This window comes from Opisthocomus hoazin, chromosome 3 (assembly GCF_030867145.1).
Source record: "Opisthocomus hoazin isolate bOpiHoa1 chromosome 3, bOpiHoa1.hap1, whole genome shotgun sequence".
Classification (NCBI taxonomy): domain Eukaryota; kingdom Metazoa; phylum Chordata; class Aves; order Opisthocomiformes; family Opisthocomidae; genus Opisthocomus; species Opisthocomus hoazin.
Window position 1 is genome coordinate 94,932,144 of NC_134416.1, and position 16,741 is coordinate 94,948,884.

Consider the following 16,741-nt stretch of genomic DNA (forward strand, 5'->3'; position numbering starts at 1 on the left):
CTTCATGCAACCGTTATCCTCAACTTGCCACGTCAGTGCTACAGCAGAGGCTCCAGTCACAGCTTTGCATAGCTGATGAAGTTTGAACTACTGATTTAATAGTTTAGTCTTAGACTATAATATACGTAACTTAAGATTTGGTAAACCATCTTGTGTTGCCTATAGGCATGGCTATGTTAAATGTTACACTCTTATGCAAGATGCAAATTTTCAACTAAAGCTCTTAAAGGCAAAGTTAGCAAGAGTATTTCAAGATAATATAGTATAATGAGGATTATGTGTTGATTATGTTTAATGCTGATGATTTTTATTTAATTATCCAATTTCCTGATAGAAAAAAACATAATGCAGATTTTCAAATGGAAATGGATTTCAGAAACAAGAACTTATCAGTTTTCCATTGCCTTCTACTTGCTTACTATACCTACCTATTTCATTTCCTATTTTAAAACAATGGAAAACCTAACTAAAAGTATATTTGTGTGTAATACTTTTTCTGCTGCCTTCACAATTTTTTTTTCTGTCTCCCAAGCCCACAAAGAATCATAAGGTAATTGTGAGGCTTTTCTTCTGACTTTGCATTGATAATGACACACAGTGAACCAGTCTCATGGTAGCCTTTTCATGAATATTTTCTATCTGAAAAAAATGTTGATAAAAAGATAGTAAAAGTGATCCACACTTATTGTAAAGGGCTAGTGAGGTTCAAGCATTTCTTTCATCAAATTTTCAGGTAGTGTATCGTGAACTTCTCTACAGTCACTCATTCCAGAGCTATTTTTCTATTTACAGTTTCCATGATTGTTTGAGTAGAATAAAACCTGGCAACAGAATAAAAATAAAGGAACAGTAGAACTTCTTCACCTTGGGTTATATTTAGTGTTTGGCAGACTGAGGAATTTATCATGCAACTGGAATGATGAATTTCTATTTTCATAATTGTTCTGTGTGTGATAAGGTGTTTCTAAAATAGAACACTTTGAATGCAAAACAAATGCATTACAATTACTGTAATATTTATGTCTTGGTTCACTTTTTTGGCCTTTTGGTAAAAGCAAAAATCATTAAGCCTTATGGCCATGTTCATTGCTATACTCTGCAGATAAAACGGAGCAATAAGCACGGCTTGACTAACTGTCTAACACGATTTACTTTTTACTTGGATTAATGGAGCATATTGCTTAATCTCCTGTTCAATATCCCACTTTATTCTTAAAGCAGGTAGCAATCGGTACTCAAAGTACGCAGTGGGTCTGGAAGTGACAATCAGATATCTGCTATGTGTGCAAATCAATGTGTGTTTGTGTCTGTATAGATATACATACATAAATATACACAGGTATATTTAAAAATGTGTATACATATCTGCATGTATGTGTGCACGTGTGCAGAAGCAAATATGCATGTATATTCTTGATCTTCAAAATAAAACCCCAAATTAACCAGCTAATACATTCCACTTAACAGTTTTCTCTGATATCACAGCTAATATTTCCATATGGGGAGTTTTTTATTTTGGAAATAAGCAAGCAATTTCCCGTCTGAACCTCCTCCAGTCACATTATCTTGCCAGACAGGACACAATTTCTCTTCTTTATTTTCCATTTCATGTTCTTTCTTAAAGAAGTACCTCCATCTCCTGCTCTAAAATCGTAGGGCTCTGACAGCTGTGTAGTCTGAACTCTTTTACTTTTGTTTTTCTTCTGGGAAAATGGCATTCCTGGCAGCCCAACACCCTGTACTGTGGCTGCTTTATAATATTAAATTTTTCTCCCCCCTCCACATCCATTAGTCACACACTCTTCCATGTGGTGGATCTTTGTCTTGGGCACCATGATGAATTTACCCTGTGCTGGCTAATGATGAACTCGCAGAGTCAATTCCTAAAACTAAGTTGTGTATTTATTAAGATAGAGAGGTGCAATTGCCTTCTAGCAATGTGTACACAGACTTCAAGTCATGCCCTCCTCAGACTTGGACTCCTCCCCAGTTCCCACGCAGCTCAGTAGCTGATTTGAAAAAAAGCTTGTAAGGGCTTGGATTTCTCAGTTATTCTACTATCAGTGTATCACTGTTGTATCTGTGTGGCACTACTATAAAGCCACCTGGGAAGCAATATCTATGTAATATTCTGCAATTGGGCAATTGGCCTTAAGACGGCATCTCAAAAGCTTTATATTGACCTGCACAATTATCATGATGTTTGCAATATTATCTTCTAGTTAATTAGCTTTGCTAGAAATCACATCAATGCTCCTCCTTTCAATAAAGAAATATGCCTTGGAGCAAAGTCTTTCATCTGCATTCCAACAAAATTAGTGAACTTTTGGGCAATATTTTATGTATTGCTGTATGTGAGAGAAATGTGTCTTGGAGAAATTGATTGCAAAATGTGAGTAAAACCTGCCTGAAGCTGTGGCCTCCCGCTTTACTGACAGGTACAAGCACAGCAAACAAAAGTACGACTGCACTCCTGAACTTAATTTAGCCAACAATGTTTGGGTTGGTGCATGGAGCAATAGTAATGCCTAAACTCTTTCTTTCTCCAAAGAGAAAAGGAAAAACCCCATCTATCTGAAGTGGTCTGAGGCAATTTGCTAAAGGTGGGCAGTGAGTGACTTCTCCCAGTTGATTGTACCAAAAGAGGCAGCAAGCTGACAGCCAGCTCAGATGGATCTTTCAGTTAAACACCACAGGCTTTTTTTCTGGAAATAAAACTTATTTCTTTTACACAGTAGTTAATTTTTCAAAGCTTGTGTTCAGACAGATTAGTAAAATCTATTTCTGCGCAATCGATGTGAGACTTCAGCAAAGTGCTGAAAAAATATTTAACTACAAAAGGCGGCTGAGGTCTCTGTCTTCCCACAATTATACCAGAGTCTCCAGAACTTCATTGATTTAATTACTGTAAAGAACTGTTTGAACAGTTTTCAGTGTAGGTTGAAACTACCGATGGTAATTGCTCTGGTGTGAGTGTGATACCTTGCCATAATCAATATTTTTAAAATATGGAATATAAATGACCAAGAGAAACTGAGGCTGTTTACTTTTCCAAGCAAAGGTATTTCCCTGCATGCCCTGCTTCCCAACTCTTCTTATCGCTCCCAACAGGAGTTGTTCAGAAACTCATTGTGGATTTCCCCTGCCTTTGTGTGTGGTCCTTGTTTTGGAAGGGCACCAGGATGTTGAAGCTTCTTCCTGCTACGAAACAGGGATGTGACTGGGGAACGGGACTGGGGCGTGCCGCCAGGTTGGCAGGTTACACTGAGTGCTGTGAGCACCGTTTTCTTGTTCTAGTATCCATCTTTGCAATCTTGATGGTCCAAATCTCTGTCTGTGACGTTAAGTATCTGTAGATAACACGCATTAAGAGCTAATTGGATTGGATCATTAACAACATCACAATTGTGCTAAGCCAGTTGCTGAAATAAATACTTCTATATCAAATATGCACACATGCACACACATGAACTATGAACATATGTGTAATATGTATATGAACAACCATGTGGAATTCTTTAATAGCATTCTTTAAACACTTTAGAAGTTCTGTACTTAATTTTATTTTCACTTTTTCTCTGAATGCCAGCTTTAACCTTGGTTTTCAGTGTTTTGGGTTTTCTTATTTTGGAAACCTTGCGACTTTGTTGTAATGTTAACAGAGTTGGTTTGGGTTGTTGGTTTTTTTCATTAGAAATGAAATTCTGCTCTGAAAGTGAGGTTATTATTTATAGATTCCAAGTCAGATGCTGTAAATAGACATCAATATGATATGATATAAAATGGAAATAAAACTTGAGAGAGCAGGAACTGTTCTCAGAGAACTAGAAACTGTATCTCAAATATTTCAAAGTTTATTTTTTTAGTGAGTAACAGTAAACAAAGTTATATGCCTGTATGTTGGTCATATAGTCAAGTCTAGGACTGACTTTACGAGGTACCTGCCTATTGGTTTGAAATGTTAAAGCCTAATAATTAAAAGTCAGCATTTCTGATGTTTATGTTCATATTATAACAAAAAAGTATTAGGCTTAAGACATCATTTATCCCTTATGAAACTCTGCAGTGATTGTCACCCAGCCAGGAGTCAAGGTGTGATGAACCCTCCAGCTGTGTGAGAGACCAGACCACAACACCTCTGCTGGGGCAGAGGTTCCTTGAATGGAACATGTTGAGTGGTGCGAATCATACAACACTTACCCAAACCTTATCAGGAAACAACCATCTCTGGGTAGCTGGGGAGAACAAATTTCCTTCCCTGCAAGTTCCTTATGGCTTTAATTCAGGTGGTTTCCAGGGTTGAAAAGGTTGTCAGTTGAGAAAGAAACTGTTTCCCGTCTTAGCCAGCAAAAGCAACACCCAGACCATGACTCTAATTTATGTATCTGCAACTTCTCTGCCACTGTTTTCAGCACTGAAGGTGCTGCTAACTTGGGCTGTCAGTCATAACAGCTGGACCAAGGGTCAGGCCCATGCAAAGCACATCACGTGTAAGAGACATGGGCTGGCAGCGTGTAGGTGCAACACCTCGGTGATGAAATGAGAACTGAAGGCTCAGTCAGATGGACCTTTCCTGGCAGCCGGAAAACAGTGATAGTTGTTAGGCCCAGGAGGGGCTATTTGCCTGGAAATGTGAGTCTTAGTAGCTTGCATTGCACGCTTCTCTCAAAGAGAAATGCTATTTGATTATCAAAAAGAGAAAAAGAAAAGCTGGAAACGGAGACCAGTCTACATTGCAGTGTTTGCATACTGAAGCAGTATCCTCCATGAGAAGAGACGTTGCTTGCTGTATCAGATGTTTTGTGACTGAGGTGATAACCTCTGACAGCGGGTTCTGTTGGAAAGGTCATCAGACTCTTACCTAGAGCTGAGCAAGGTCGCTTCTATAATATGTAGAAAACAGGAACAGCTCTTGGGCCAAACGGGATGAGGTTCATAAATAGTGAATAATTTGAAGCAAAATATTTTCTTAAGTTCAATATAAAAAATTCTCATCCTGTGGTTCAATATGTGAGAAGTTTGAAATTTCAGACAAGAACTACTTGCACCAAGTAGTTGTTATCTGTTGTCAATATAATATATGTCAGGTGTCAGAGACAGGACTGCTTGGTGAAGCCGCTTTACTGAGCAGTGTCTACTACTAAAATGGAGGTAACATAGAAACCACACAGGAAAATCCCACTGCATTGATATGCACCCAGCTGAACTGTAGTGCCCTGAATCATTCCACATCAGATTTTCATAGTTGTCTCGTCTTTCGCTCACGCTTGCTACCAGTTGGAACAACATTACGAAACAGGAATGTCATACACAAGTTTTTTAGGTTTTAATTACATGTCTGGCATTCAGGCTCCAGGGAGTCAACACAATCAGATCACTTAAGGGGAAAAAAGTATTTTTAAGCAGAAATTCCACTGATGAACCCAGATGTGATGGAGGAAAAGAAACCATGGGCTGTCTTAACCTCCAGAGTACGGAGCCACATTTTGCACCTTGAAAACCAACCAGAAGTTAGGACTCTGATCCTAGAAACAGTGCACAGCCCTGTGCAGCTGAACTCCTACACACAGTCCCACTGAGCTGTGGGTCTCTTGATGTAGGCAGTGGTACTCACAAGCAGAAACACCTGCAGGATCAAGCCCAGATGATCAGTGGCAGTCCCAGGCGTGGTATCCATAATTCCCATTTCTCAGGCCTAGTTCTAACTACCAGAAGGCAGGCTGAAAACGAGCAAGCCTGGTGTCTTAATTATACAGTGAATTGTGCTATTAATCACTGTGTAATTGTTTAAATCATAATAAAAATAAAAACAGATTTACACAGCTATTTTTTTCTCTCCCTCAAATGTATCTTATTTCATTTTTTCCTCACCAAACCTGAAAGCTATTTCATTTTCATATTTTGCCAGGTCCCCACACCCTTTTGGAGACAAATAAGTGTTCTCAAATTGGGAATGCTTGGATAGTTCCTATTTGCTGACTAAAACTGGAAAAGGTCTGCCTTGACTTTGGTCCTTCAAAAATTAATCTCTTCTGCATTTCAGTTGTTGTTGTTAAAATATTCTAAGTCTGCCTCCAAATGCTCCTAAAAGTGAAAGCAACAGCTGGTGCAAGAACTTCCATGCCAACTTCTAGCCTCATGACACTGCGTATTTTAGCCTGAATTTCACCTCAAAATGAAAAGGCAGAGGGAACAGCAGTGATTCAAGACCTGTCAGGTTATGCTTACCTGTCAGGTTTCTTTCTGTCATCTGCCAGCAATTAAGGTAACCTTGACAAAGAATTAAATTAAGATTCAAGTGAAATGACAGAGCTTTTGATGTTCTAGTTAGAGGTTATACCACTTCTCTCTTCTTGGCTGCAAGTGGCTGTTGCACACATGTTATCTGCTGCCCCACTGAAATTATTTTCCATTGCCATACTGAGATGTTGCAGAGATGATTAATCTTTCCTCTTCTTCAGAAAGCCAATTGTTCCTATGCTTTCTTGTTGAATTTTGTGCACAGTAGCCAGACAAAACAAGGGTTGCACAGTGGAAGGATTTTGGGTAGTAAAAACACAACACAGTGAATCCGGATATGGTGTCTGGTTTCTCTGGCTTTACTACAAACATACTGTGCAGCCATCAGCTCTTTGGGAGAAGATGTATTTAGTGAAAAAAGATCAGGCACCAGTTTTTCAAAAGAAACTCATGTTTTCTAATGAGATCTACTGAAAAAAAAATCTGGCCATAAAAATTATATTTGAAGGTTTAAAGCCTTGAGAATTCTATAAAATTTGTTAAGTGCTTGTTAAGTTCACCATGTGCTTTGCATTACCTTTATTCTTTATCCATGTAAAGATGTTTTGCTATTTACAGACACTTGGGCCAAAGGAACTCATTGCTGTCTAGAATGCCATCACAGCCTCAGAAAAATCACTGAGGCAAACCCATTGGGTGGGCAAAAGCTTATCCTATTGCGTACGTGGAAGCCCCATTTTCCAGGTGATATTAACACCTCTGAGATCTGTGATCTCTGTAAGGTAATTAAGGTAAATGGGAGAGCATAGGAACTATAGGTAAGTTTTCTGAAAAAAAGCCTCCAGTACTAATATTGCATTTGAATTGGATAATAAAATAGACTTGTTTATGAAAACCTCAAGTAAAAGATTCTATTCAGCTGAAGACAGGGACAGTCACTCAAACGTTGAAAATATGACAAGCGAAAAAGAAGCCAAAGCAGCAGTGTCAGCTAAAAGTGGAGTTAGCAGTGAATTTTATAGCTCTTCAGGGAGGGGAGGACTCCAGGAACAGAAAAAAATCAGTTGCAAACTCATCCAGGCAAGAGAACAAATGATAAGGGATACGAACGCATTTGCTTATGTTAGAGGTAAATAAGGTATGTTGGAAATGAATGCTGAATTAATTAGCAATGCTTGGAGTGATTATTTTGCAAGAGTACTACATGAAGAGAATGTAAGAGAGGAATTAAATCATGTAAATCCAACCCGGATGAGATTGGCTGGATTTAGAAAGAGCAAGTCATAAAAGCAGGTATGGAAATGGAAGTGAGGAAAGTCTCTTGATGAAGTGCCAACACACTTGCTGCAGTGACTTGTTATGGAAGGCATGTTTGATTGCTTTCCTGAGTCAGAGAAAGTACTAAACCAATGCTGTAAAAGCTTTGCAGAGTATATATTTAAATGTGGAGAAGTATTAAGCTCAGCACAAATTATCCAAGTGAAATGGTGCTACAGAATGTGAAGCCTTGGCATAGACTACTGGAAGCATCTGTAGAGAAACTGAAATTTAGATGTGTTAGACAGTTTCATGGTAGGAAAGAGTGGAAAGTGTGCTGTATGTATTATCTTGGAACTTTAGAGACAAGAGACTACTGGAACGGTCTTGGTAGAAATGGAGAAGGCACATGCTTCTGTAATGAGAACAAGCAAGTTGGTTTGGAGAACTTTGTATATGCCGCCTCTGCCAAAAAAGGTGCTCAAAAGTCAGAAGACATAAAGAGAACTACCACAGAACATGCTATTAATTAATAAGATGCAAAAGCTTGTGATGACATATTAGCTAAATGTCAACAACGGCAACACTTTCTTACGTAGATGTGAGTTAGACCAAGATTGTTGGTAAGACTGAAGCCTTCATAGGTAGTGAAAGGCATCCTCCACAAACAAAACAAAAGGATGAGACCTTAGAGAAGGCAGTTCTAATGCCTCTGATTGCTTTTTTGTTGCATTTTAGCTCTGTGGTGGAAGTGCAGCTCAGATGATTGACTCTATTCTTTAAAGATAGTCTCAGCATGGGAAATCAGTATGCTTCAATTTCTGGGAGTGATGCTATTTAGTTGATCAAATGGTTGGCTGCTCTGTGAAAGGAAAAAAGGAGGGAATAGGGGATTTTAGTTGAGGTTGTTCCTGTCAAAGATCAGTGGAGGGATTTAAAAAAAAAGGCTGAAATATGTTTGAGTGGCATATATGCACCTCAGGACTGTGTTAGTAGGATAGTCCTAAAACGACAGTGATAGAAACAATTGTAGGAGAGGCCATAGACCTCACATTCAGACATGATTTAGCAGCAAGTAAATTTTTAGAAGATTGTTAGCTACAGATGTGGTAAAGAAACCTGCAAATGTTGCTATCTCCAACCAAGGAAAACAGCATGACAGAAGAATTTTCATTATTTTTGCCTCTTGTCCAAAACATATGTCATGATCAAAAAGTACTGTGCCCTTTGGGTATACAAAACACAGGGGAAATGTATTTGGCTCCTCAAACACAGGCAGATAACATATATTATAGAGATGTTCATTTTACTCATCTTTTCGTAGGAAAAGCGCAGCCTGTACGTATGCAAAGCATATGTATAGACAGACAGTAAAGTGTCTCTTTGTTTCTACCACCATCCTGTCCTGCTCGGTGGGAATAGGGGAAGGTGATCTTTTTAATTCTCTGTGTGGTACTGAGAGTCATAACAATGACCAAGAAGCTTGACTAAAACCAAAGCTTTACTTGGATTAGCAGTGGAATTACAAAAGATTATAACTTTGGAACTTCGTAACCCTACTTCTAGCGAAGTGGGGTCAGAAACAGATATTGACTTGGCAAAAGGTTTCCACAACACAATGTCTGACTTCACAGAACCACAGAATATAGCAGGTTGACAAACTTATACCAACATTATCCTTATGTGCCAAAAAAGCCAGAGACAGAGCAAGAGAAGAAATAAGAGAAAAAGTGTCACCATGCTTGGATCCAGCAGCTTTTTCTACTGGTGGTTGAGGTCCTCTGGTGGTCAGCATGCATCTAGTGGTCTGGGTCTTCTTATGGTGGGCACGCACAGCAAGGGTCTGGCCCCCTCTCCTTTTATACTCTTCCGATGCTCGTCTCATAACTTCCCAGAAGTTCTCAAAAATGAGTCAGTGGGCATGGGGGGTGGGGGTGGGGGAGTGGTGTCTTGGTGGTCTCACATTCCTCCCCCAAAGGCAAGTGCTCAGCTTCCTTGCCTATGTAACATAGGTGGGTTTTGCAAGCTAACACCCTGCCTCTGCTGGGTTTCGCTCAGTCTTCCATGCTCCCTTATCAAGATGAGGAGGTTCCCAAAGCACAATGTCCAATTTAGGAGTTTAATTCAAGCATCTTTATCAGTTTCTCCCAAGACAGATGTTTGAGACAATTGCCCACTCTGGCCTGGGGATGTTTGTGACAACTGTCCACCCCAGCCTGGGGCTGTACAACCATCTACCTTTTGAAGTGGTCAAAGACCTTTGTTCCAACACCTCTAATACTCAAGTTTACGACCATGTCAATCTGATGATGAACATCAGTCAGGCTGCATGTTAAATCCTTCATGAAATAGACATCATATTTTCCACTTTAGCACTTTTACTGCTAGGCAAAAGGGGCTGAAAACTGAGTCTGAAAGCCGGTCTTTTCATTTGAGACAGTCCACAGCACTTACCCAGTCCTTGACTAGTTCTGCCTACGGCCACCAAATATTGGCTTTGGGATGCTTGCTTTTTGTGATGTGGTTTTCTGTGTGCGCAATCCATGCCCTCCCAGCATCTACAGATGCAGCATGATATTTAAGTACTAGGTATTCTCATGATGATTTTGTTTTACAGACATCTGTCAGAAGATAAAAGCCTTTGAAACAGAACTCTCTCTTCAGGAAGTTCACCTTCTGACTAGCTACTGCCTTGTTAGTTCTCTAGTAAGCTATATATTGTTTTGGTCTCTGTAATTATTTTCTCTAACATTAATCTAGCTTACAGTTGGCATCAAAAGCCGTGTATTTCGCTCACACTGTTTTTCTGCAAGAAGAAACAATCCTTTAATATGCAAATCAGAGCGGCAAAGTTGGCTGAATTTAGTCAGCATGCCCTTGAAGGAGGGAAAGGCTTTTATGAAAGACTCAAGGTTACAGTTATGTTCCTAAGGATAATGGAAAAGCTACTTAATCCTTTAGAACAGGTAAGTAGGAAGATCATTTCCTCATGAAAAAGAAATTATTCTTGTGTGGGATAGTAAGAAAAAATGGGAGCTAAATTAGTGGGAAGGATGATATGCAGAAATTGAACTGTAATTTTGACAACTGCTGCAACTTTATCTGTCTCATTTGTTGGACAAAATGCACATGCAAACTCTAGTCATCACAGTAAAACAACCTGTCCTCACAGACACTTTGTAGGAATCCATCTGGAAAATATATTGACAAAAGAAGTCTTTCTGTGCTAACAGGTGTTAGAATCCGCAAATACAATTGACTTCAGTTACATTGCTGTAGAAGGACAGCGGACCATAAGCTGTGAAGCCTGACATGGGATACTGCCATGCAGATTCTTAATCGTTTGCAATGCAGACCCAGGCAATGAAGATTTTTCTAATGAGTGTGGTTTCCCTTCAGGACTGAAAAGCAGTATTGACTGGCTGAGATTTATAAGAACTCTCTTTAACAAGTCCCTGTGCATGTGCTTTTCAAAAACACACATATCTAGCCCAAAAGCTCAATTAAAATGGATGTTTGTCCTAATTCAGAACTTATTCCTCCATCCTCTGGCCTTCGTCATGCCTGCGGAGTGCGAAACACAAAACGTTCTTTGACTTTGATCAATTGGATGAACAAGTGAATTCTGGAACCAGGTTTTACCCAGGATGAAGAGCTTTATGCATCCTCTGATGTAAATCCAGTTTTACGTTCTCATTTTTACTTGCATGAAGACAATTAACACAGTTTTAGAAAGAACAGAGCTCAGGTGTCTATTGAACTTTATGAATTGATCACACTTCATCCTTGATGGTTCCTGAAAGAAAGAGAAAGCCAGTTAGTTATGCATTATTTGATTATCACTGTAAGGCATAAATGTCTTCAGTGAATTAATAGAAATTGCGGACAAATATTTTGTTTCTGGAGAAATCAATATAATCCATATTGTACTACTTAGCCCTATCAACATTAAGGAAATTAAATAAGTAAATAATGCAAATCAATTATCAAACATAAAGATAACATTCAGCATCCTTTCAGGGTACAATAACAACAGCATAAAGAGCACAAAGATGAAAACCACTATTTGGCCTCATCTGTCTACACTGAATCTATATTTTAAAGCATCTGTCCTAATCAGTCAGCTTCAGCAGACCACAGGCAAAGGCTCCTCTCATTCTGCTTTTAGAAACCTGAGCTCAAGAAGAAAAGCTCAGTATAGCAAAATCTCCACCTGATGAAGTCCACTACTTTCATTGTCTCATGGAGATCTCCTCAGCTTGACCTAGCCTTCAACATGACTTCTGCTCCACAGACTGCGGGGTCCTTTCCAATCATATTCCAGCATGAAGGAATGCCATGCAGCATCTTCCTCTTCTGAAAGCTTTTGGTCTTACTGAAGTTTGACCCTGCATTAACAGGTGTGCCCAAGGAATTTTTCATTGCCAGCAAAGCCAGCCAAAACCAAAGTTGAGCAGCTCTGTGACTTTGACAGCTGAGAACAGACTGAAGCAATACCTTATTAAAATAATCTTTGAGGTCCTTCCTTACCAGCTCACAGCCATAGCCATGCTAAGGAGAAGCACCTCACCTTCTGCTGAGTTTTCATTCTGGGTCGGGCATAGATGCTACACTATTTTACAGGTCTTGGGTACTGACTGTGCCGCACAACAGCCACTTGACAGTACCTCCTGATTCTTGATGTAATTTTAGTGCCATCTTGAACACGTAAAGAACAGACTCACACTCAAATCTAAGACAATTTTCCTTCCCTAAGCTTGCCAGGCCTGAGAAATGTTGAAGAGGAGCTCCTTCTGTCCAGAGCATCCTCTTCTGATATCCATCCAGTGGGGGAAAAAAGCAATATCTCCCTTATGTATCTGCTGTTAATTAATCAGGTTAATGTCCAGTCCCTGTTACTTCCCCTCAGGCTGACGGGCTCGTGGGCACATCCGTGCTCTGCAACGCTTGTCAGAGCGGCCTTGGATGCAGCTCATGTGTTCCTTTTCTCACTTCTCACATGCAGGTCGTGCCTCAATCTAGAACTGTTTAGCTGATTGTACTTTATCCCTCCTGTATTTGAAGGGGTATTTTTGCTCATGCTGACACCACACAATTATGCAAGGCTAAGCAAAACCTTAGCTAAGACTTATAAATACTTAGACAGCTATAGAAAGATGGATAACAGAGTTGCTGTTACAAAAGCTTCTAGGATGATATTCGCAATGTTACTAAAATGGGTTCAAGACCAGACAAATCCAGGCAAGGCCTGAGGCGTGATACATTCTGTGGTTGTTATAAAGCTTAAAACTTACTATTAATACAACTGCATTATTTCCATTAATTTTATTATTATTATTGCTTGACAGCCTTGCTGACCTTGGCCTATCTCTGTCCCCGTGCCTGAGCTCAGTGAAGTCTTGGGTCCGCACAGCTCTTCGTAGCTCTTGTGCCTCTGCCACCACCACCCATGCGTGGGACGAGCCACGTCTCTGTCCCACCACCCAGGCACGGCCACTCACTGGGACTGCGCCGGGGGCAAACTGCTGCAGAGCCCTGGTCAGTCCCGTCTGTAAGAGTGGCCAGTGCCTCCCGTCCGGGGCAAAGGCACCGAAAGCACATAGAATACGCGTGTCCAGCTGTGCAGTGTTGTGCAAAGACCTGACAGACTCAGTGCACCTCCGCCTCTCCTGTAGGCACGCTGCCCTTCATCGCTGCCCCGCGGTAAGTCATGCAGTGGTTAGGGGAGCTCTTTTTCCAGAGGGCACTTTGAATGGTCTCAGGATCTCTGCTTTGCAAGTCTCTTCCATTACACCAAACTGGTTTGACTCCATTAAGCCCCGGTTAATATAAGTTCCCAGTGGTGGTATTTCTTACCTTGCTTACTGACCCAGGTACAATGATTAGGCAGGTCTGCAAGGACTTGACTGGCAGTAACTGGAGCAGCAGGTAATTTCAGCGGGTTGCTAATAAAACACTGGCTTCAGTGCTCTTCAGAGGTATGGGGAAAAAAATCAAGCTGAGAACTTTTTTGCGTCCAATAAGCTAAATTTCTCTCTCTGCCATGGTGCACCCATTGCCTGAAGATATTTTATTGCAAGGGAGAAAAATGAGAACCCAACAAGGAGATGAACACAGCATGTACTTGTGCCCCACACTGTGCCTTGCTCTGCCAGCTACCCCAGCTGGCTCTGCTAGCTATTTCTGTTATTTCACCTGGCCACAAAATCCATGTATTGCTTAGGACCTATGAAGTCCTTCTGCAGAGAGGACACTCCTAGAACAGTATCTTCACTTTGCAGTTGACTCCAAAACTCATTAGCAAAAAAAGTTGGTTGATGGTTTTCTTTTTTTGGAGTATAACTTTTGTATCCCAGGACTCGCTGCTATAGCTTTACCTTAGAGCAATTACTCACCCCAGACACCTACCTGGCCTGGCCATCCATGCACCTACAGCTACAAACCCTGCTCTGTTCTATGGCGTGCTGTCTTTGGCAGCAGAAATGTCTCCCAAGCACGGTGAAACGACAAACGCCAGCTACATCTGCTACAGGCCAGCCAACTGGTCCCTCCAGTGAGCAGTGATCTTTCCTTCTCTCCACCGCATGTTCATAGAGTACTTGTCCCTTTTTTAGCACCTTTTCCCCTCTGGAATAATTTTGCAGGTAGGACAGCTTTTAGGCATCAGCCACTGGATTTATCCAGATGGCACCGAAGAGTGAGGAGCACCTGGGACATGGTGGTTAAGAGTGTCTGAATCACCCCATGTTTCCAGCGGGTTTGTCTAAGCTGAAATTGCCTCAAAGTGTTCTTGCTGTGAAAAAAATTCCCCTTCTATTGCCTTTTAGCCAAAATCACATAATGAAAATATATTGGAGCCCACATACAAAAAAAAAACCCTAGAGCTAATATATCTTTAAACGTTTTTATACACTCCTAGTTCCAGGTGGTGATTTATTTCAGACAGTGGGTTGGAGTGGTCACATCCCCTTTCTGCTCCTCCAGCCCTCCAGTTCTGCATGGGACGGATGAAGATCTCGGAGGAAGGATCAGGCGTTCCATTATGGCAAGACACAGACCTGCTGGTTTGCTTCCCAAACACATACATCTTCACGGAGATTTCATGAAAATATCGTTGGCCATGCTGTGGGGCCCCATCAGTGCCTTGACAGATGGCCTTGTGAGCGGCAGTAAGCGCCAGCAGCAAGGCAGAGTAAATCCCTGGAAGTTAAAAAATCCCAGTCTTTCTGGGATAATTCACGATTTCTGGATGCGGTATTGGAAACACAATAAAAGGTTATATAGTTAATTTCCCACTTTTTACATCCCTTAGTTCAGCAGGTCAGGCTTAGCTGTCACTGAAGTTGTTCTGGTTTATAAAACTGCTTTTATTTTTTAAATCAAAGTTAATACAGCAGACAAACATCACACTTAAACTATGGCGTGGCAGAGACAAGACAAAGGGCAGCCATCATTTGTCACTCTAGGAAGCAGCTCCAAAATCCTCCTGTCTTTTAACACCTGTTTAACCTTAATTTTGCTGATTTGCGAGTCATTAATTAAGTACATATGATATACACAGCTACACTGATAGATCTGGAATTTCACAGTCTGGTAGAGTACATAATCTGCATTTACATTACACTGTTGCTAAACCAAATCATTATCTTAACCTACACATCCATATCAAGTTTTAGGAAGTCAAAGCAACTTGTCTCCAACTGTATTTTTCAATTATATACCCTAACATCACTTTTTTACGCAGCCAAAACACATTCCACAGATAGTTACGTCAATAATGTTATTGCCCTAAACCCTAGTAATCAAAAGCAAAAAAAAAAACCACGCCAAAAAAGCCCAAACCACAGACCTTAGCTGTGGGAAGGTCAGCTCGCGCTTTTCCCTGTGTTAAACACTGCAGCCTTGATTCTCCTGATCTCTGGCTTCCAACTTCACATTCCCTTCTTTCCTAACTTCAGAGACACTGCTGAGGCGCGCGGGCTGGCGCGGAGCCCTCCTCTTTGGTGGCGGCTGCGCAGCGACCTGTGGGCGCAGCCTCCGCACTCCGGCACGCTGTCGTCTCCTGCTCAGGCACCTTCTCGCCACCTGCCCAGAACTCAGCCTAGCTCAGGGGTGTGCGCTGCTGCCCGTGCTTTCATGAGCCAGCGTCAGGCATATTTAGTTTCTTGTTTTTTTACTTTAAAATTGGGCAAAAGGCAAGTTTTCTTTAGGACACCTCATTATCGGTTTCTACTGACTGAGATTTTTTCCCTCCATCACCGATAAGCTGTGAAGGAGAGAGCAGAATGAATCACTGACGTACAAGCGCTGACTCTGCACCTGGGTTCTGGTAATTGGAGTAGATCGTAACAACCGTTACAGTATTGAAAAGGAACCAGAGGCAACAAACTCCTGGAGAAGCAGGTGACCGCTGACACCGGTCTAACTGCAGGTGAAGCAGAGGACTGGCCTGGAACGGCCCTGGCTGAGTGGCAGCAGCAGGGTAAGGCACTGGTGCCCGCCGGTGCTGGGCTCCCCTCCCGCTTGCTCCTCGGCTCCGGCACTCGCACCCCGACAAGGGCGCGAAAGGTGTGAGTCTTTTTTTAAAGGGACTTCTATTTGCTACGCAAGATGTGAGGCTTCACACAGTAGACGCTCTTCGTTGTTCCTTTATCGGTTGATGTCAAACAGAGGTAATACTTGATTGCCCCTGCACACAGTAGCCTGAATTCTCTGCCACGCATTTTCTCTTCGGCCTTGATGTGTTTAGTTGTTGACATTTTTCTGCCTATATATCACTCATGTAAGATAAGTAAATTATATAAAAAGCATCCCCCATAAGCGCTGGGCTGTGTATAAATGAAAAGGCTGCTGTGATTTCATGTATGTACTGAATTTGTGAAAAATAGTGAATCAGCAAACCACTGCTATGTTGTTTTCCTAGATCTAGTGGCAAGCTTTAGATTTTGCCTGTCTGGAAAAGAAAGGTATTTCAATGTCTGAAACTACTCATCTGGCTACTGAAATTAACTGTGACAATCAGTCACTGCAAGTACTATTTATCTAAGAAGTCACTCTCTTAAAGCAGTAAATATAAAATTACTGAGAGCTGAAGGCTCTATAGTAAATTTTGACAGACAGGTACTAGAAAATAACTTGCTTTTTTTTTTCTCCTTTTAGCTCTTAGAAGCTTGCAGCCTTTGGCATGCTGGCTAGGGCGGCTGCAATGCGCTCCTCCTTTGAGAAGGTTGCACCAGTTCTCCGC